This window comes from Neovison vison, chromosome 8 (genome assembly GCF_020171115.1).
Source record: "Neovison vison isolate M4711 chromosome 8, ASM_NN_V1, whole genome shotgun sequence".
NCBI lineage: Eukaryota > Metazoa > Chordata > Mammalia > Carnivora > Mustelidae > Neogale > Neogale vison.
Genome location: NC_058098.1, coordinates 27,216,172 through 27,237,270, shown reverse-complemented (window position 1 = coordinate 27,237,270; position 21,099 = coordinate 27,216,172). Strand labels below are relative to the sequence as shown.

The 21,099-nt window shown below is 43.6% G+C and overlaps 1 protein-coding gene across 2 annotated transcripts in view; it reads left to right on the top strand.

Moving 5' to 3' along the window:
- Positions 1-5,849: 5,849 nt before the first annotated feature.
- The window catches only part of CSNK2A1 (casein kinase 2 alpha 1), a 55,501-nt gene continuing 40,251 nt past the window's right edge, over positions 5,850-21,099 (top strand). Inside the window, exon 1 of one of the 2 annotated variants that reach the window (XM_044263304.1) lies at positions 5,850-5,969. The gene's annotated coding sequence lies outside the window, so the exon portion shown is untranslated. Of the gene's footprint in view, positions 5,970-10,377; positions 10,400-21,099 lie in introns of those variants that run through there. The other variant, XM_044263305.1, reaches the window with a different exon arrangement.

The window sequence follows — 21,099 nt, the reverse complement described above, 5'->3', positions numbered from 1 at the left end:
GCAGAAGCCAGAGTTCTGACCGTGATGCACAAGGCTGTGCATGGTCCAGCCCCCGGGGCGGGGTCTCCCTGACGTCATCTTCCCTTTACTTGCTCAGCTCAGCCACCCTATCCACAGGCCGTCCCTTTGCTCACCAGACACAAGCCCCCTCCACAGCCTTTGCCCATACGGTTGCCTATGCCTAGAACAATCTTCTCCCACATACCCTCGAGCCTCCCTGCCTCACCTCTTCCAGCTGTTTGCTCAAGGACCACCTTCCCAGTGAGCCTTCCATGGACCACTTATACGAAGCTGTACCACAGCACTCCTCTCTCCCTTCCCTGTCTTATTTTCTCCACAGAGCTCATGGCCATCTGATACGCCATCCGTCTCTCCATGGATGGTGAGGTCGTGAAAGCGGGGACCTCATTTTGTTCACAGTAACACCCCCATCATAAAGACTCACATTGATTGCACCCTTGCTGGGTGCCAGCATATTTTTAAGCATTTTACTGTATTCAGTCATTTCATCCTGACAAGAGCCCTATGAACTGGGTCTACCAGTTAGCCATTACTATAATAATGTTGCACAACAAACCACTCCCAAAGTCTGTGGTTTAGAGCAGCAAATATTGATTTCTCCCTCTCTCATCTGCAGTCTTTTGGGGTTTGGCTGATCTCAGCTGTGCTCTGCAGGGCTTGGCTCCACGTCATGTTTGCTGTGTGTTTCTTCCACTCTTTGACACCAAACTGTTTGATGCTGGGGCTTTGGAGGGAAGCTCTAGGTTCCCTAAACAGACATAGAACATTCTCCTCCTAGCTGTTTAGCCTTCTGTCACACAAAAGGGATAGAGGTCATGAAAACATACATTCTAAAGTTTAATACAAACTCAACACCAAAACACAAAACTTTCTTCACCTGTACCTTCCTACAGAAACTTCGACTTGAACTCTGTTTCAAAAGACGCAATGTACCAATGACAGTCCCATCTTTATGGTGGAGGAGGAAACTCCCAGGGAGATACAGAAAACAGGAGACCTCTTTAGGCTTAGGATGGAATTCACACATTGTCACTTTCATCTACATTTCACACCAAAGCACATCCCCTAGGCGGAGCTTAAGATCAGTGGAGTAAGGAGTATATAATCAGCCCTGGCTGGGGAAGAACAGGACAGTCAGTCACTAAGTAGTAACCTAATCTGCCACAAGATATTTCATGCTACATCCTCTCTTGTTTCTTTCCTTCCTGCCCTCTTTCCTTCCTTCCTTCCTTCTTCTTTTCTTTCTTCCTTTCTTTTTATCTTTCTTTTCTTTCTTTCTTTCTTTCTTTCTTCCTCTCTTTCTTCCCTTCTGAAAAATTTTATTTTTCTGTCTGAGAGAGAGAGAGAAAGTGCACCAGCAGGTGGTTGGCAGGGGAGGGAGAGGGAGAGGGAGAAGCAAAGGAGGGCCTGATGCCAGGACCCCAAGATCTTGACCCAAACTGGTCAGATGCTTAACTGACTGAGCCACCCAGGCACCCTCTTTCTTTTTTTCTTAAGCAGACAAGTAAACTAGGGCTCAGAAAGATCAAATAAGTGACAAGGTTATGCTACTAGTAGATGACAGAGCTGGAATCCAATCAAGTTAGAATCAAATTTACAAATGTCATGGACACCAAGCCAAGGGATTTGGACTTTCCATGAAGGCAATGAAATGCCACTGAAAACTCTTGAGCAAGAGAGGAACATAGTGGTTAATAAACTTTCCTCCAGTGGCAGTGTGTGTGTGTGTGTGTGTGTGTGTGTGTGTGCGTGTGTGCAGGATGCGTCGGAGAGGGAGAGGGGAGGGGCTGCCGGAGGTAGTTACAAAACTTCAGGCCAGAACTGATACGGGAGGGACCAGAGCAGTGTCAAAAAAAGGGGGAAGAAACAGTAAACGTAAAAACCAAATAGAAGAAGACAGAGGTGAGAGTCCAACGAAAGGACATTTTAAAAAATCTTTTTCCTTTATGGAGGGTTGAAATAAGGATTCATGTTTGTTACCCAAAAAAAAATTCAAACATAAAAAATTTGCACAATGCAGACGGAAGTGTTTATAGTCAAGTTGCCTCCTCTTCCTCTCTTCTGAGATAAGCTCCATTAATAGTCTGTGGTAAAACCTTCCTGAACGTTGTCTAAAACTCTGTAATTCATATACATCTTACCCACTTTTAAATGTGTTTTTAAATGTGTTCTGACCAAACTTTTGTTTCATCTCTTGCTTTTCATCACATAACAGTGTGACAGAGCCAGCTTTCCACGACAGGATAGTATATTGTCATTCTTTTTAACAGCTTTGCCACTGACTAGCTGTGTGACCCTGTGCAGGTTGCTTAACCTCTCTGAATCTTGGGTGGGCTTCATCTCTGAATGGGGATAAAAATGTTGTTGCCACCAAGAGCTGTCAAGAGGATTAAAAGAGCTCATGCACATAAGGCCTCTTGCATAGAGTCTGACGAATACTAAGTGCTCCCAAAATATTAGCTCTGGTAGTTCACAGCTCCACATTTAGCTACATGATAACTTATCTAACCAGGTCCAGACATATGATCACTTCGTGTGGTGCGTTCACAAAGTCAGCCACAACAGTTCTGGCCATCCTGGTACACACGACTCTTCGCAGGATGACTTTGGTGTTTTTCTCTTCAAAAGATGAACGCTCTTTCTAACCTCCTTAAACCTGAGCTGGCCATGGGACAGGCTTTGCTCAATAAAACGCAGTGAGAGGGATGTGCCAGCCCTTTTGAGCCTAGGCCTTGGGAGGCCTTGCTGCTTTTGTTCCTTGCCTTTTGGAGGCCATGATGTGAGGAAGCCTGAGCTAGCTGCTGAAGCAGCCACGTGAGGGAGAACCCAGGCACTCAAGCCAACAGACCCAGGCAGCGGGCAGACACGTAAATGAAGCCAGTCAGCTTGTCATCATGCTCACTGACCACAGATGTGGGAGTAAGATCATGCACAGCAGAAGAAAACTGTCCTAGCTGAGAATGTCCAAACCACCAATCCACACCAGCAGAAGCAAATAAATAATTGTTGGTTTAAGCCCCTCTGTACTTGGGGTGCTTTGTTAAGCAGCAGTAGAAAGCTGATACATTTGGGTTTGGTGCAGAGAGGATGACCCAGGTTGGAATGCAAGGTCTGTCACTGCATGTCCCCTGGGTCATATCTCATAATCTCTCTTAGTCTCAGTTTCCTTGTCTGTGCAGTAGGCTACTTTTAGTTCCTACCTCATCAGGCTGATGTCAGTGTTAAATGAGATGGTGAACATTCACTGTGAGGCCCAGGGCAAGTGCTTTAGCTCTTAAATGGGATCACTGCTACTGTTGTTTGAAGGAAGTCTCAACTGAGAGTTGTAATGTGGGGTGTCAGGAAGAATAAGTAATAAAGAAAACTGAGCTGATCTTTTGGACCCTCCCTAACTGGGTGAACATTGGAGAATGGGAACTTCTTGGGACAAGAGATCTATACCAGGCGGCCAGGCAGATGGCAGGGGTTGGGGCTCATTTCTGTCCTCTTTAATGGGAAGGATTATATGTGTATGCCTGTGTGAACTCTCTGAATGAGGTCATGGATGGACGCTAGAACTGGGTGGAAGAATGAAGAACTGACATTGTAAGAGGGGCTGAGACCACAGGAAGGTGGGAGGGCTAAGCCTTGAGCAATATCCCCACTCTTCTCACATGAAATCCCAGACTCCTTACCATGGCCCGAGTTTCCTGCCCACTTCTCCCATCGGATTCCTTACCCTCTCTCCCTCACTCACAGTGGTTCAGCCACCCTGGTCTCCTTCTCAAACTTACCCAACTCTTCCCTGTCTCGGGACCTTTGTACTCACTGCTCCCTTCTCAGAGGGAACTTCTAAACCACTCAAGCTAAAGTGCTCCCCCTTTTAGTCTTTTCCATAGCTACTTATCTTTTTCCTTCATAGCATTCACTGCTACTGGAAACTATGTTGTTTATTTCTTTGCTTACCCATGTATTGTTTCTCACTTTAGAAAGTGAGCTCCACACGGAATTGGTGTCTGTCTTGCTCTTACCCCAACCCCAGCACTTAGCACTGTGTCTGGCTCATAGCAAGTAACTAATAGCTGTGAACTGAATAGATATGAACAAAGGATCCATGACAGCTGGCTCAACAGATAGACAAACAGACAAGATCCATGAGCCAAGTGGAAGGCCAGTCATTTCCTTAGGAAGGTCTTCATAAAAACTTTGGGATCATTTTGTTGAAACTTCTCAGTCCACAGGTGGAGAAACAGGCCTAGAGAAGAGGATCGACCCACCTTCCAGCACCCAGAAAGCCATTACTGTAGATTCTCAGCCCCTGGGGTCAAATGCTGCAGACCTGTCTGGCAGATAAGCCCAGAAAAGGTCACGGTCACCTCCTGGCGATCATTGCTGCATGTCTGCAGTTGCGCCCATCCCCATTCTATAGGGGAGGTGATTGTCTCTCCTCTGGGAGCAGAGGTGCCAGTGAGCTGACAAACTGTGAAAGGAGGGCTGGAGAGGGTGGGAGGGCCCATTCCTGGGCCAGGCAGCTATTCTGAGGCAGCACAGGGATAATAGCTGGTACCAAAATAACCCAGCCTCCTCACCCTTGTTCCAGCCCTCACACCCCTGCCCCACTGGAGGTGAGGCTAATACTTGAATTCCTCTAAGTAACACACCAGTTTTTTGCAGGGCCTGCAGAGAGGACAGTGATCATCAGACCCAGCCCTGTCCACTGGGGGCTCAGAGTCTGATGGAGGAGACAGGTTAGGAAACAGTCAGGCTTCTGAATGATGGTGCAAACGTCTGGGGAAGCTCAAGGCAGGGAAGAACCCCAGACGAAAGGATCCCTGAATTAATCCAATGGACATACGGAAGTTAGCTAGTTCAGGGGATAACAGTAACAGAAGTAACCGCCAGCGACAAAGGGAGGGAGGCAACACAGATAAGCTCGGGGAATAGCTGGCAGTTTTAGTGGGTAGAAGCGTCAGAAATATGACAGGGGAGGGGCACAATAGGAGGCCAGAAAGGGGAGTGAGTGGGCTGTCCAATTTATCTAGGAATTTGGATGTGAAGAGAAGAATTTAGGCTATCTTCGGTGCACAAAGGAGAGCCTTGGAAGATTTTTATCCATGAGGACACCATGATCAGGTTTGCAAGATATAAAGTGCCCCGTGGCTGCTTTGGGGAAGTTATCTGGGCCGGGGGAGGGGGAGGAAGGGCAAACCGACGGGAAGAAAAGCCTTTATTTTAGTGGGCAGTTCTAAATAGGACTCCTGCAGGAGGCAGGAATTGGGTCTCAAGTCTCTATAGGGCTTGGATCATCACTCCCTCGACTCCAGCGTCGCACCACTCCGAGGGTTCAACTGTTTTCGTTCGTTTGTCACGAACTCAAAGTTTGAGCAGAGCAAATGTGCTGCTGGAACCCTAACCCTAGTCGAGGGGTCCGAGCAAGAGACTACAACTCCCAAAATGCTTCGCTGAACAGCCCCGCGGGTCGCGCATGCTTCAAGAAAGGCCTGCCGGCTTGTCGACCCGTCAGCTGGGTGAAGTGCAGGAAACATAGGGACCGCCATCTTAGCTTGGGACAAACCAATTGTACACCTACGGGAGGTTCTTCTTCTTTGCCTCGTCAGTTCTTCACAAGTAGTGAAATAAAATGCGCTTAATTATTGCAAATCTGTTTATTATGCTTTACATTGAGAATGTCTTCCATTTTGTCCTCCACTTCGGAACCACAACTGCAGAGATACAATAGCACGTCCCAGCATGGCCGCATTCAGGCGGATTCCGCTGGGGGTGGAGTCGGAAGAGATCCCGCCCCCCCCCGGTAGGAAGGGGGTTTCCGCTTCCGGCAGCGGCGGCCGCAGCCTCGCTCTGGTCCCTGCGGCTGGCGGCCGAGCCGTGTGTCTCCTCCTCCGCCGCCGCCATATTGTCTGTGTGAGGAGAGGGGAGAGCGGCCACCGCCGCTGCCGCTTCCACCACAGGTACGGTGGGAGCCGCCAGGCGAGGTCTTTGGGTGTGGAGGTGGGCCCAGGATGGGACAACGGGGCGCGGTCTCCCCTCGCGCTCCCAGCGGACTCCGGAGCGGCCCGTCGCCGTCCCCTGCCCCCCCCCCTCCCGCACACATCAGCCGAGGCCCCTGCAGCCCATCGGGGAGGCCTGGGGCCACCCTCCAGGACAGGGAGCGAGGCTTAGGGGGCAGAGGCTGATGTGAGGGTGGGAACTGGCTTTCGGGACTCCCGCTAATTGTTGGGGAGAGGGCTGGACTGGGGCGGGGACTAGGGGGGCAACTTGGAAGAGGGGGTTGCTGGAGGGGGAAGGGAGCTTGAGGGGTGGGGCCACTAGGGGATGCTGGAGGAGGGTGCCTAGGGGAGTGGTGCCTGCTGGGTAGGGTGGGGTGAACCCTCCCGTGGAGCGGAGCAGCTGGAGTAGGGGCCTTCTAAGGGTCCCTCTGGGCCAGGCTGGGCTTCCCACCTGCAGACTGGGGTGCAGAGGGGACGGAACCCCGGGCGAGGTCTCTGGGGAGAAAGGGGGAGGGGACCACGAAGTGGGGCAGAATGGGTGGAGTTGGAGTTAAAGGTTAGTTGGGAGCCTAGGTGGAAGAGAAGTATGTAGAATGCAAGCTTGGCCAACAGTATACATGTTAAGTTTGTGACCTTTTGAAAGAGTACGACTTTTATTTTCGTTTTGGTTATTTTGTTATTTGTTATTTTGCAGCGTTGGAACGTTACTAGTCTAGGCAGGTGATGGGTGGAGCTTCAGTAGTTTGTTTTTGGAAAGCAAAGTCAGGGTCGGAAGAAGTCGCTTCTTGACTTTTGCTATTGTGGGAAGGGAAGAGTTCTGAAAAGAAGGTGGTAAATTAATTTGGAAAGACTTGATTACCTTTCCTACTGAGTTCTGTGAGAAGGGCATGGGGAGAGGACAGGAAAAGAAAACTAGAAAGGGACGATTTTTCTAGGAGTTGGGAGACTGCATTACATCTAAGGAGTGGCAATACAGGCTAGTGGTAAAGAACCAGAGTGCTTGGGTTCTCAAATATCAGTGCCATTAATGCTTAGCTGTGTGCCCTAATCTTTGTAATCCTTGGTTTTCCTATCTGTAAAGTGGGGGTAGTATTTCCTAGATCATACAGTTATGGTGAGCAATAAATAAGATAATTTTTGTCAAGTGTTTATCACAGTGCCTGACAGGTAGTAAGTGCTTGATAGATTAAAGGGACTAGCTGGTATATTTGGGCTTTCTCTGTTCTAGGTAAAATTTGTGGTCAACAATTTAACAGTAGGCAAGACTTCAGAATGTTACTTTTGTAGTAATTGTTGCAGTTTTTTCTTTTGTTGTAAGTCAGTTGACTTAATTGGCTTGGTGGACCTTTGACTGAAAGACTAGTACCAATAACTCAGTCTTTCCCAAGTCATTTAGAAAAACTTCACCTGCTGTTTTATCTGGACAGGTTTACCCTTCTGTGACTTTGAAATACTTACTATCATGTGCCATTGGGGGAGGGTGCATGATTTCAAGAAAGAATGAAAAGATTTGAAGTTGGCTTAGATTGATTTATCAACTGATTACAAAGTTAGGTCACCCTGGCACAACTTTTGTTAAAACAAAAACATGCCCAGTTATGTTCTCTTGTATGGAATAAAGTAAGGAAGAGAAGCATATATTTAAGGGGAACATTGGGTTATTTCTACGTAAAGGGTTTATTGCCTTGCTGTCTGGGGATGAAACAAGTGGCGGCTTCTTTCCCACAGTATATTTTTAGTTCTCCTGTTGCCTAGCCACTCTTACAGGGTGAATCTTTGATTTTACTCAGAACAGACACCTTTACTTCACAGTCTTTTGGAGAGAGGGGGAATTTTCTTCAGGAACTGAGTTTAAAGCCCTACGTGGGGTTTGTGTTTATAGTAGACAGAATGCCACCCCTCCCCAGAAAGATGTCTGTACTTTAATTCCCAGGTTCTATAAATATATTACATGGTAAAAGGGACTTTACAGGTCTAATGAGGGTTAGGAATCTTTTTTTTTTTTTTTTTAATTTTATTTATTTATTTGACAGAGAGAAATCACAAGTAGGCAGAGAGGCAGGCAGAGAGAGAGAGAGGGAAGCAGGCTCCCTGCTGAGCAGAGAGCCCGATGCGGGACTCCATCCCAGGACTCTGAGATCATGACCTGAGCCGAAGGCAGGGGCTTAACCCACTGAGCCACCCAGGCGCCCCGAGGGTTAGGAATCTTAAAATAGGAAGACTGTCTGCATTTCATGGGTAGGCCCAGGCTAATCACATGAGGCTTTAAAAGCAGAGAAGTCTCTCCACCTGGGAGTCAAGAGAGGGCAAAAGGGTGAAATCAGAGATTCCAATCATGAGAGGGATTCCATTTGCTGTTGCTAGAGGGGGCCACAGGGAAGCATGAGAAGGAATACGAGCAGCCTTTAGTAGCAAAGACCAGCCCTAGCTGACAACCAGCAAGGAAATGGAGACCTCAGTCCTACAACCATGAGAAACTGACCAACAACCTGAATGAGCTTGGAAGTGGATTGTTTTTTTTAACCCCCTGTTTCTTCCCTTTAAAGAGTTTATTTATTTATTTATTGACAGAGAGCACAAGTAGGCAGAGCAGGAGGCAGAGGGAGAAGCAGGCTCTCCACTGATCAAGGAGCCCAATGTGGGGCTCGATCCCAGGACTCTGGGACCGTGACCTGAGCTGAAGGCAGCCACTTAACCGACTGAGCCACCCAGGCGCCCTTTGGAAGTGGATTCTTGCCCAGAGTTTCTAGCAGGGAATATTCCTTGATTTTAGCCTTGTGGGACCCTAAGCAGAAGACATAGCCACATCCAACTAACTTCTGACCTACAGAAACTGGAACAAATTTCTATTGTTTTAAGCCACTCCTGTAATTTGTTATGGCAGCAGTAGAACACTAGTATAGATTTTTGGTACCTAGAGTGAGGTACTGTTACCTAAAAACGTGGAAATGGATGAAAGCCAGAAAAATTTTGAGGCATATAATAGAAAAGGCCTCGAAGAGATTGTGGAAATACGGGTGTTGACTGCAAACTAGGGCTCAGGTGGCAATGAAGTAGGCTTTGGAAACTGGAGGAAAGAAGATCTTTGCTACATAGTGGCCAAAAAAGTTTAGAATTGTATCCTTTGGTTATGTGGAAAAGAGAACTGGTAAATATAGTAGACAAATGATGAAACTGGCTATCCAGCAGAGGAGATTTCCAAGCCAAGTGTTGAAGGTGCAGTCTGGTGTGTTTGTGGATGTGAGTCTGACTAATGGAGTGAACCCCTGTGAAATTTATAGAAAGCCACTGAGGTCCTTGAGGATTTTACACTATCAGAAACAATGCCAGCTTGGATTGAAAAAGACAGTAGAAAGTTAAAGAAGGCTGTTAAAACCCCCAAGTTCTAGGCAGGAAACAGGCTGATAAAGCGCAAGCGTGAGTATGCTGCTTTTCATTAATAAAAGTGGGTGACTCGGAGGGTGGAACCAAGTGCGCAGAGAAGTAGAGCTGAAAGCTATAGAGGATTTTCCCCTTAACTTTGAAAAGGAGCAAAGTTAGTCCAGATTTTGAAACTGCTTTGGACCAGTGGATCTGTTTTGTCTTCCATTTTTCTTGCTGGAACTGGAATGTCTTTAACTGTTGCCCTGTGTCTGTCCCACCATTGTATGTTGGGAGCAGATAACTTTTTTGTTTTCAGGAATTGTGCCTCATGAGTTGTACTTAATTGTATTATGCCCAGGGCCTCATCCACACCTGATTTAAAAGATGAGATTTGGGACTTTTTAATTGATCAGGTTTAGGTGAGTTTTTTGGACTTTCGAGTTAATACTATAATGGAATGAGACCTCAGAATGTGGGAGGAATGTATTTTGCGTTTGGGAGAGATGTGAATCTCTGGAGGTCAGAGGGTAGGCTGTGGTAGATGAAATGATACCCTGTCCCCCTCCCCTAATCCCTGGAATCTGAATATATTAACGTTATGTGGCAAAAGGAACTTTGCAAATATAATTATGGTTTAAGTATCTTAAGATAGGAAGATTACCCTGGATTTTCTGAGTGGATCCAATCTAACATGAAGGCAGAGAACTTTCTCCAGCTGGAGTCAGAGAAATGGGCAGAACAAGTTGGAGATTCAAAACATGAGAGGGACTCAGCCTACCATTACTGGAGGGGACCTCATGGAAAGCATGTGGGCAGCCCTGCCTGACAGCCAGCAAGGAAATGGGGGCATCAGTCATACAACCATAAGAAACTAAACTTACCTAACAATCTAAATGATCTTGAAAGCAGATTTTCCCCTGGAGTTTTCCAGCAAGGAACAGAGCAAAGTGGACATCTTGATTTTGGTCTTGTAGGACCCTAAGTAGAAGACCCAGCCAAGCCCACCTGACTTCTGGCCTATAGAAACTGTGAGATAATAAATTTGTGTTGTTTTATATTTGTGGTAATTTGTTATAGCAACAGTAGAAAACTAACCGGGAGGGGGGTGATTTTATTTAAGAATTGGGGGATTTTCTAAAGAACAAAAGTACCAAGGATTATTTTGCGAAGTGATTTGGTCCTAGAAGACTTCGTATAGTAATTACATTAAGTGGAACCTATGCCTTTTTTCTTTGGTGTTTAAATATCCTGTCATTGTCCTTAAATGCAATTTGAATTGGTTAGATGACTAGCTTGGTAAAATGTCGATTCTAGAGCTCTAACCCATTTTGGTAGGATTTATCCTATAAATTGGTGATTTTTCCATGCCTGTAATAAATATCTTGGATTAGTGACATAATTTCTTCATTACCTTTTATTGGTTGAATGAAGGAGTAAGTTTATATTAGAGCCCTTTAAAGACTTATTTCCAGCTTTTTAGAGGAGATGGAAATGGGTGGTCCTTTTTTGTGAATTGATAACCACCCGTGTACAGTAGTCCGTTCTTTTTACGTCTACCCCAACCCATAATGGTAAGGTCTTTTCTCCCTGTCATTATCATTTGAGGTTATCATTTGTCATTTGTCATTATCGTTATCATTGGTGTCAGATTGGGGAATTATAATTGCAGAATGGAGTGCTCTAGCTTTTAAGAAAGGCTGTTTGTTTTTGTTTGGCAGTGGTATCCTGTTGATTAGATTGATAAAATGTGGACTCTCAACTTCAGTGAGGACTTCAGAAGTTGGAGGAAAGAAGTCCCAATTCTTTTTGAGTTCGTTACCTGAATAGAAAGATGATTATAAAATTAGAACATTTCAGGGTATGAAGGACTTTTGAGACTATGTGTTTGACTGTAGGGTTTAGAATAAAGGAAATTGGGCCACATGAAGGTTAAGTGGCTCAAGCAAGTATCAGCTCTAGAGCTGGCCTAGAATCCTGGTCCAGGCAATGGAGATACATGGCTTTTGAACCATATTCCCTGTGTACCCCTGCCTTACCCTTTTTCTAGGTTTTACCTTGGACAGATTGTCTCTCTGTGCCTCACTTTCCTCATGGAGTCATTGTGAGAATTGCCACAGTGAATGTAACATATTTAGCAACCATATGAAGTGCTCCAGAGATAGATGTTAACTGTTACAACATTTATGGTCATTGTTTTGGCAACTCTATGACAACCTCTGCATAATACAGTCAATTTGTATTAGTTCAGAAACTGACACATGATGGGACTTGGCATTGGGTTAGGTGTAAGGTAAAGTCTTAGCACTTTAAGGTAATAATGTTTGTGATATTTGATTTAAAATGAGAAACTGATTGGGGCACCTGGCTGGCTCAGTCAGGGGAGCTTGCAGCTCTTAATCACAGGGTTGTGAGTTTCAGCCCCAGGTTGGGTATAGATTACTTAAAAATAAAATCTTTTTTAAAAAATGAGAAATGGATTTAATCTTTGATATCACAATTCATTGGATGACCTGGGCCAAGTTTGTTTCCCAAGAAAATTAGTGCGTTTGTACACCTAAATGTCTTTGAACTCCTAAAATTGGTAATTTCAAAAGTGGTATATCATTTAGTTGTTGCTTAGAAATCTGGGCCAGCTAGCCTTTCAGACAAAGAAATTACTCCAGGATTAAGGAAAAGGAACTGCTGTCATTGTAACAAGGGATATATTTACATTAGGCTATAGATAATTGGTAGTTTAAAAAAAATTTTTTTTTGGTATTCTCAGGGGTAGGTTTCAGCAGACCTGGTTGCTGACCAATACACGTTTTCCCCCCAACATAGAAATCACGGGTTGAGTCTTTAAAAGTTTACAGTGAAAGAATTCACAATCACGCTGGGAGTGGTATTTCATTGGTTTCTACAAATCCTGTGTCTTTCAGCCTTAGATATGAGACGCCTACTTAGCCACAGTTGCTATGGTGGACAAGCTTTTTTTACATTAGTGGTGATGTTTTCATCTATAGAAAATACTGGGTTATCTGATGTGAGGGTTTTAGGGTTAAATACCAGGTTACACTTAGAATGATCTCTTATGGGAGCCTGGGTGGCTCAGTGGGTTGGGCCGCTGCCTTCAGCTCGGGTCATGATCTCAGGGTCCTGGGATCGAGTCCCACATCGGGCTCTCTGCTCGGCAGGGAGCCTGCTTCTCTCTCTCTCTCTCTCTCTGCCTGCCTCTCCATCTACTTGTGATTTCTCTCTGTCAAATAAATAAATAAAATCTTTAAAAAAAAAAAAAGAATGATCTCTTATAACTTATATGTGTCACATCTTAAATGCCTTTATTTTGGCCACTTTTTTCTTTTCTTTTTATACTTTCTGGCCTCATGGATTTCTCTGACAGGTTTTTATTAGCTGAAACATTTTAATCTGCTTGGAAAAGTGAACACTTGGAATTTTTCTGAAGTTATGACTAATACACTAATGGCCATTTCTCAATTTAGGTATCTCATTAATGTGCTATAAATTTTAAGAAAGCAACCCTGTTAAAAATGAATGGATAAATTATTTTTGTTAAAAAATTGAATTTCTAACTGGTCAGAAGATGTTATTACTTCAGCAAACCGCGGAATGCCTGTTACATATCTCGTAGGTGCTGTGCTAAGGATCTCTAGATAGTCCCTGTCCCCAACCTTACAACTGAATGACATTCTGTAATAGTGCATGTATCATTCCACAGCTTAGTAGCTTTCACAGTGTAGTAGCTTTTTGAGATGTTTTCTTATGAAAATTCCTATTGGCTTTTTATCTTTGTTGGGGGGAGGGTATGGTTTCTGAAACAGCTACAGAAATCGTAGTGGAGGGATTGAGAATTTCATTCTCTCTCTCTCTCTCTCTCTTTCTTTTTTTTTTTTTTTTTTAATTTGACGGGGAGAGATCACAAGTAGGCAGAGCAGCAGGCAGAGAGAGAGGGGGAAGCAGGCTCCCTGCTGAGCAGAGAGCCCGTTGTGGGGCTTGATCCCAGGACCCTGAGATCATGACCTGGGCTGAAGGCAGAGGCTTAACCTGAGCCACCCAGGTGCCCCAGAGAATTTCTCATTTTAATGGAGGGGGCACAGAGGATAGTTGGAAAGAACTCCAACTTTGGGGTGAGGTGACCAAATGTGGTCTCTTAAACCTGGATTTTGCCATCTCTCCAATTGGGATAGCAACTGCCATGGACAGTTTATTAACCTTCAGTTTCTTCATCTGTAAAATGGGAATATAAATAGTACTTGCATCAGAGTGTTCTTGTGAGGATTAATAACTGAAGCACCAGTTAGTGTGTTCTCTGGGTTACTGTGAGGGTGAAAAGAGTTATTTTATAAAATGCTGGGTGCCTGACTAATATGAATTCTTTCTCTTTGCTGTCAGTGGAGACAATGTGTTTGTTTATTGCAGTGCTGCTACTCTTTATTTTTATTTTTTGCTGCTAGGAATTCTTATTTTTTAATGAGGACTTTTGACCTGTACTTCCTGTTTCTGGTGTGTCTTGCTGGGTGAGTGTGAGCTTCTGAATTGGTGTTGGTTAGGGCCGGGTCGGTATATAAGTTACACCCAGTGTAGATTGCCTCAGTTGCTCAAGTACAGTGTACATTGCCAGAGTGGTTATCTAGTTTTGGTGAATCTGGGGTTCTCATCTAGATAGCAAAGTGAATGTTCCCATCTCAGACTCCGGGAAAGTTCAAGGTTTGCTCACTTAGAGACTTGTGGACCTGGATCAGAGGTCTTAATTCCCAGTGGTTCTTTGATCATAGTTTACTTGGGTTTGGGCATTATGTGTTAGGAATATGTTTAGAGTAGTTATTCCTGTATTAACATCTTTATGTCCTAGTCTCTCAGGTAACCCACTAATTTTTTTGTTTGTTCTGTATTTTTTTAAGATACTTATTTATTTGATAGAGGGAGAACGTATGAGGTGGGGGAGGGTCAGAGGGAGAAGTAGACTCCCTGCTGATCAGGGAGCCGGAGGCGCAGGTCTCTGTCCTTGGTCTCCAGGATCATGGCCTGAGCCAAAGGCAGTTGCTTAACCAATTGAGCCACCCAGGTGCCCTGTTTGTTCTGTATTCTTAAATCACACACTGTAGGCAGAGCATGAACCTATCTTTATCAGTACTTTAAAGTGATAAAGCATTCTGTGTATTTTTGACTATATAGATTGAATACAAATAACCATCTGCTTTGGAGTTGGTCTCCCATCTTTTTTTTTTTTTCTTTTTTTATTTCTTTTTTTAGTCTTACTTAAGAGAGCACAAGCCATTGTGGGGGGTGGTGAGGGCGGAGAGGGAGAAGCTGACTCCCCACTGAGCAGGGAGCCCTTGAGGGGCTCTGTCCCGAGACTCTGAGATCATGACCTGAGCTGAAGGCAGACCCTTAAACAACTGAGCCACCCAGTCACCCGGTCTTCGATCTTTTAAAACCCAATTTTTATACCATTGTGGCCTGCTAACCAGCGCATTCAGGTAAGAGACTAATGAAGATTCCTGATTGTTGAAACATCCCCACCCTTCATCTTGCCTCCACATTAATTTTTTTTTATTTTTTTAGATTTTTTTATTTATTCATTTGACAGAGGGAGAGAGATCACAAGTAGGCGGAGAGAGAGGGGGAAGCAGACTCCCTGCCAAGCAGAGAGCCCAATGCAGGTCTCAGTCCCAGGACCCTGGAATCATGACCTGAGCCAAAGGCAAAGGCTTTAGGGGCACCTGGGTGGCTCAGTGGGTTAAAGCCTCTGCCTTTGGCTCGGGTCATGATCCCAGGATCCTGGGATCGAGCCCCGCATCGGGCTCTCTGCTCAGCAGGGAGACTGCTTCCCTTCCTCTCTCTCTGCCTGTGTCTCTGCCTACTTGTGATCTTTCTCTCTCTGTGTCAAATAAATAAATAAATAAATAATATTTTAAAAAAAAAATGGCAAAGGCTTTAACCCACTGAGCCACCCAGGCACCCCTTGCCTCCACCTTTAAAGCAACCCATTTCGTTGTAATATTTATGGTAGGCTGTTAATTAAATTAATGTGCCGAATTATGGAAATAGTGTTGAATTAGTGAAAATAACCTATTTAGGTTTTTTTTTTTTTTTAAAGATTTTATTTATTTATTTGACAGAGAGAAATCACAAGTAGATGGAGAGGCAGGCAGAGAGAGAGGGAAGCAGGCTCCCTGCTGAGCAGAGAGCCCGATGTGGGACTCGATCCCAGGACCCTGAGATCATGACCTGAGCCGAAGGCAGCAGCTTAACCCACTGAGCCACCCAGGCGCCCCCCTATTTAGGTTTTGAATCCTAAACATACTAGGATTCAAATTTGGCCTCCATCATTTAGTAGTCCTTTGGTCTTTGGCAGGTCATTTAACCGCTGAACCTCTTTCTCTCTCTTCCTCCCTTTCCTTCCTCCCTTTCCTTTCCTTTCCTCTCCCTCCTTCCTTCCTTTCTTTCCTTTCCTCTCCTTCCTTTCCTTTCCTCTCCCTCCTTCCTTCCTTCTTTTCTTTTCTTTTGCACAGTGAAAGGTGTGGGGTGGTGGGAAGGGGAGAGGGAGAATGTTAATGCAGGTTCCATGCCCATTGTGGGGCTCAGTTTCACAACCCTGAGATCATGACCTGAGTTGAAGTTAGGAGTTGGGTACTTAACCAGCTGAGTCACCCAGGCACCTCTGAACCTGCTTTTTAAAATTATTATTATTATTATTTCTTCTTTTTATAAAGATTTGTTTTAGAGAAAGAGAGAATGTGGATGGGGGAGGGGCAGAGGGAGAATTGGAGAGAGAGAGAGAGAGAGAATGTCAAGCACCTGGGTGCAGGGCTTGGTCTTAGGACCTGAGACATGACCTGAGCCGAAATCAAGAGTCCAGCATGAATGGGCTGAGCCGCCTAGGTGCCCCTACACCTGTTTGTTTCTAAAATGGGAGTTTACATTTCCTCCCATGCCTGGTTTATAAGAGGCATTCAAATGGAAAGCAGTAGTTATTACATATTTTAGATTATATTTTAGATTGCTCTAGATCTCAGTTGAAGTTTTCTGTCTTTGGGTTCCAGAGGGTCCTAGCCAGTGGAATAAAGTTTCAGATTATGACTTTATTTTGACTGTGGTACCTGATAAAATGATATACAGATGAAGACTTCTTTGCCCGCGATTTACTATATTCTGCATTGTTGGAGACAGTACTCTGTCAGGTGTTTGAGGTGGAGCTGTGTTAATTCAAGTCAAACTGCTTGGCTTTCCTTACAGTGCTTCTCTTCATTGGAAGACCTCCAACTGTTGCTGTTATTTATGTAACATTGACACTTTGATTCCTTTTCTGGCTTAAAGGTAGAGAAATAAAATACAGAGAGCCCAAATGGTAATGTTTTTTGTTACTCCATCCTCCCTTGTTTGTTTTATGGAAAAGCTTGAGTGTATTGCCTTTTAAAAGGAATGTTGTAAATTTTGTAGATGGAAATAAAGACAGAAGGCCCAGTAATGTGTTAGGGTTGTAATGTCTTTAATATCCTTCAGGTTTGTGTAAGTGATAACTTTGTGAGTTAATCAGGTTTATTGTGAATATTTATATTCCGAATTTGGACCTTTAACAGGGACAGAGAAAACTTACATTGTTGGCTTTGAACGGGTAGTTTTTCTGTTTATTCAGTGTGCACTAGGTCAGAGTCTGTTAAGGGGTCAAGGAGCTAATTGTTAACCTTTTGACCTGTATATTCTTCCCCAATTAAAAAAAATACCACTATTTACATGGCTTAGTTTGATAGGTGAGGGAGATTATTGTTCATGACCTTGAGACAAGAAAGTAGAATAATCATAAAGTGGAGGGAGAAAGGCAATTTCATTTAATGTTACATTCAAGTTTACCTTTAACCTGTTTTCTTTTGGTTTAGTCTTCCAAGTCAGGGTTGCGTGGTTTAGTTTGTATTTGTTGTTTTTGTTTTTTGTTTGTTTTTGTGCCAATGATTTCCATCCAAATAGATGGTCTCTCAGAAGAAATTTTTTGCTCGTTAATGGTATATCTGGACTAAAAGCTCAAAAGATGATTACATGCATTCCCCTTGAAACAAGGGGACTTACGAAATAGGTTTTTCAGCCTACTGCATGGATTTTGGCAATTTCAGCTTCTGATCTCTATATGTCATTTAAACCAGGATTTTTTCAGCCAATGTACTACATCAGCAGGAGTTACAGATGTGCTGAGGTACTGGTCTCCTCAACCCTCCGGCCATTCATGCAGGCTGCAGGGTGTCTAAGCCAATGACCTTGGGTCCAAAAGTCTCAATCACTCATCCCAGTATGCCATACAAATACTACTTTCCCTTGGTGTTTTGACTTTAAAAAGGCAGTAAGCACTGTTAGAGAACATTTGGTAACTTTTTCTTTTTCTTTTTTTTTTTTAACAGTTTTAAGATACAAAAGGCCACAAATCTTAAAATAATCTTGACTTTAAATTTAGAAAAGACCATTTTAAAGTATCTCTCAGACCCTCAAGTAATTCTCTTCCCACATACAATTCAGGAGATATACCTTGGGACACCTGGCTGGTTTACTTGGTAGAGCCTGTAACTTATCTCAGGATTATGTAAATTTAGTCCCACGTTGGATATGGAGATTGCTTGAAAATAAAATCTTTTGGGGACACCTGGGTAGCTCAGTCATTAAGCATTTGCCTTCGGCTTGGGTCATAATCCCAGGGCCCTGAGATCAAGCCCTAAATCCAGCTCTCTGTTTGGCGGGAAGCTTGCTTCTCCCTCTCCCACTTCTCTGGCTTATTTATGCTCCCTCCCTCGCTGTCTCTCTTCTCTGTCAAATAAATGAATAAAATCTTTTTTAAAAAGAAAAGAAAATCCCTCCCCCCCCCCAAAAAAAAAGAGATACTTTAAAAAGAACTATAGGGGCATGTGGGTGGCTCGGTCCATAAAGTGTCCAGCTCTTGATTTCAGCTCAGGTCATGATCTCAGGGTGGTGAGGAGGAGCCCCATAGTAGGTCTGTGCTCGGCAGGTGTGGAGTCTGCTTAAGATTCTCTCTCCCTCCCTACCCCCATCTCCCCACTTACACACCCTCACTCTTTCAATAAATAAAATCTTTAAAAAAAAAAAAGACTATAAATTCTATAAGTTTAGACACTTGTGAAGAAATTCATGTTCTTACTTTTTTATACAGTGAAGCAAAAACTGGAGTACCCTTGCTTAAAACTGTTGTCTTCACCTCAGTGACTCTGCCACTGTATCTTTTCTGAAGCTGACATTTTGTTAATCATTTGTCAAGCTTCCTCCTCATGCTAGAACATAAATTGAAGCCTAGGATACATTGTCTTCCTCTTATCCTTTCAGGAAAGGATGGGATATACTTAGTTTGAGAAATTTAATTGTTTAATATTTATGTAAATTATCAAATTAACCTTTTAAAATGGAAATTTTATAGTGTTAATAATAGGATTTTTAATTCGGCCGGGGTTTACAGATTCCTCTGAGTCTGTAACAGAAAGTGCAGACCTTCCCTTCAAAAAATGTACCTGCACAGGCCTTTTTTTTTTTTTTTAAGGTTTTATTTATTTATTTGACAGAGATCACAAGCAGGCAGAGAGGCAGGCAGAGAGAGAGGGAGAGGGAAGCAGGCTCCCTGCTGAGCTGAGAGCCTGATGTGGGACTCGATCCCAGGACCCCAAGATCACGACCTGAGCCGAAGGCAGAGGCCTAACCCACTGAGCCACCCAGGTGCCCACAGGCCATTTTGTATATACTTGGAGAGAGTTTTGTGGGCCTCTAATCTCTATTGATGGACTCCATTTTCTTTCTTTCTTTCTTTTTTTTTTTTTTTTAAGAGTTTATTTATTTATTTGACAGACAGAGATCACAAGTAGGTAGAGAGGCAGGCAGAGGGGGCGGGGGGAAGCAAGCTCCCAGCTGAGCAGGGAGCCTGATGCGGGGCTCGATCCCAGGACCCTGAGATCATGACCTGAGCCAAAGGCAGAGAGGCTTTAGCCCACTGAGCCACCCAGGCGCCCCGGATGGACTCTGTTTTCAATGCTATAATTTATGTAGCCCAAATAATAATTTCCCCTTTTATTATTTTTAGTTCTGTAACATTTGCCTGACTTTATAATTTGTCACGGTATTATGCTCTTTCAACAGACATTTCTGGACCATATGCAGCTTTCTGTGATAGACTCCTGAGGGTACAGAGGCACTATTTTCTGCCCTTGAAATTTTGTTTAGCTAGAAAGACGGATGTGTGACAGTACAGTGACTGTGCTAGATTGAAGGAGTAAACAAAGAGTCCTATTGGAATGCAGAGGAAGGGTCTTGACCATTAGAATTTTTTTGTAAATCCGGGCGTAATCTAACAGACCTACCTACTTTTTCTTCTTCTTTTGAGAAATTGAAGGTTAATTTTTTGTTTTTTGGGGTTGGCAGCTAAGTCACACTTAAATATTTATAATGAAAATTTTTAGTACATAATTTAACTTTTGTACTATAATATGTAATATTGTAATATATAATAATATGTAATAGCTGATTGACTTTTTTTAAGGGTTTTGTTTTTTTTTTTTTTTTTTTTAAGAGCAAGAGCGTGTTTGCATGCATGAGTTGGGGGAGAGGCAGAGAAACAGGGGAAACAGACTCCATGCTGAGCAGGGAGCCCAATGCAGGCTTAATCTCACAACCCTGAGATTGTGACCTGAGCCAAAACCAAGAGTTGGACACTGAACCAACTGTGCAACTCAGGGGCCCCCATAGCTGATTCACTTTTTGAAAAAACATGAAAAACTTGTATATGAATGTTCTTCATAGCAGCATTGTTTATAGTGGCCAAAGAGAGGAAGCAGCGCAGATGTCTTATCAACTGATGGATGAACAAAATGTAGTATAGGCTTACAGTAGATTCAGCTGTATAAAGGAATGAACTACTGTGACAGAAACTGCAACATGGATGAACCTTGAAAACATACTAAATGAAATGAAAGAAGCCACACAAGGTCACATTGTGTGATTGATTCAGTTTGTATGGAATGTCCAGGATAGGCAAATCCATAGAGATAGGAAACAAATTAGCAGGGGTGGTGGAGCATTAGGAATGACTGCTGTGGAGTGTTGGGTTGGTTTCTTTTTGATGTGATAGAAATGTTCTGGAATCAGATAGTGATGATGGTTGCACATTGTGAATATATTAAAAACCATTGAATTGTGCACTTTAAAAGTGAGTTTTATGTAGTGTGGATTTTGTTTTGAGTTTTCCTTTTTTTTTTTAAATTTAAGATTTTATTTATTTATTTGAGAGAGAGAGAGCAGGAGAGAGGAGGGTCAGAGGGAGAAGCAGACTCCTGCTGAGCAGAGAGCCCAGTGTGGGACTCCATGATCATGACCTGAGCCAAAGGCAGTCTCTTAACCAGCTCTCTTATTCAAAGAAAAGAAAAGAAAAAGTCTGTGTGAGCCAAATGGGATATTGTTTGCTGTAGAACAGAATGAATAAGCTGTGGATCTAGACAATAAATCACTGCCTCTCTGTGACCTTACAGCTATTACTCCAGTTTGCCTTCTGTAAAATGGGGAGGATATTACCTACAACTTGTTAGGTTTAAAAGTAGTAAATATAAATCCTAAGAAGCGGTAACTGACCCTCCATAGGCTTTCATATATCATTAGAGTTAGAAGCCAGCCAGTGTTTGCTGCCCTAAGTTCCATCCTGTTCTTTATTGTTAGCAAGTTTAGAACAACCCACCCTGTTGTTTACTGTTTA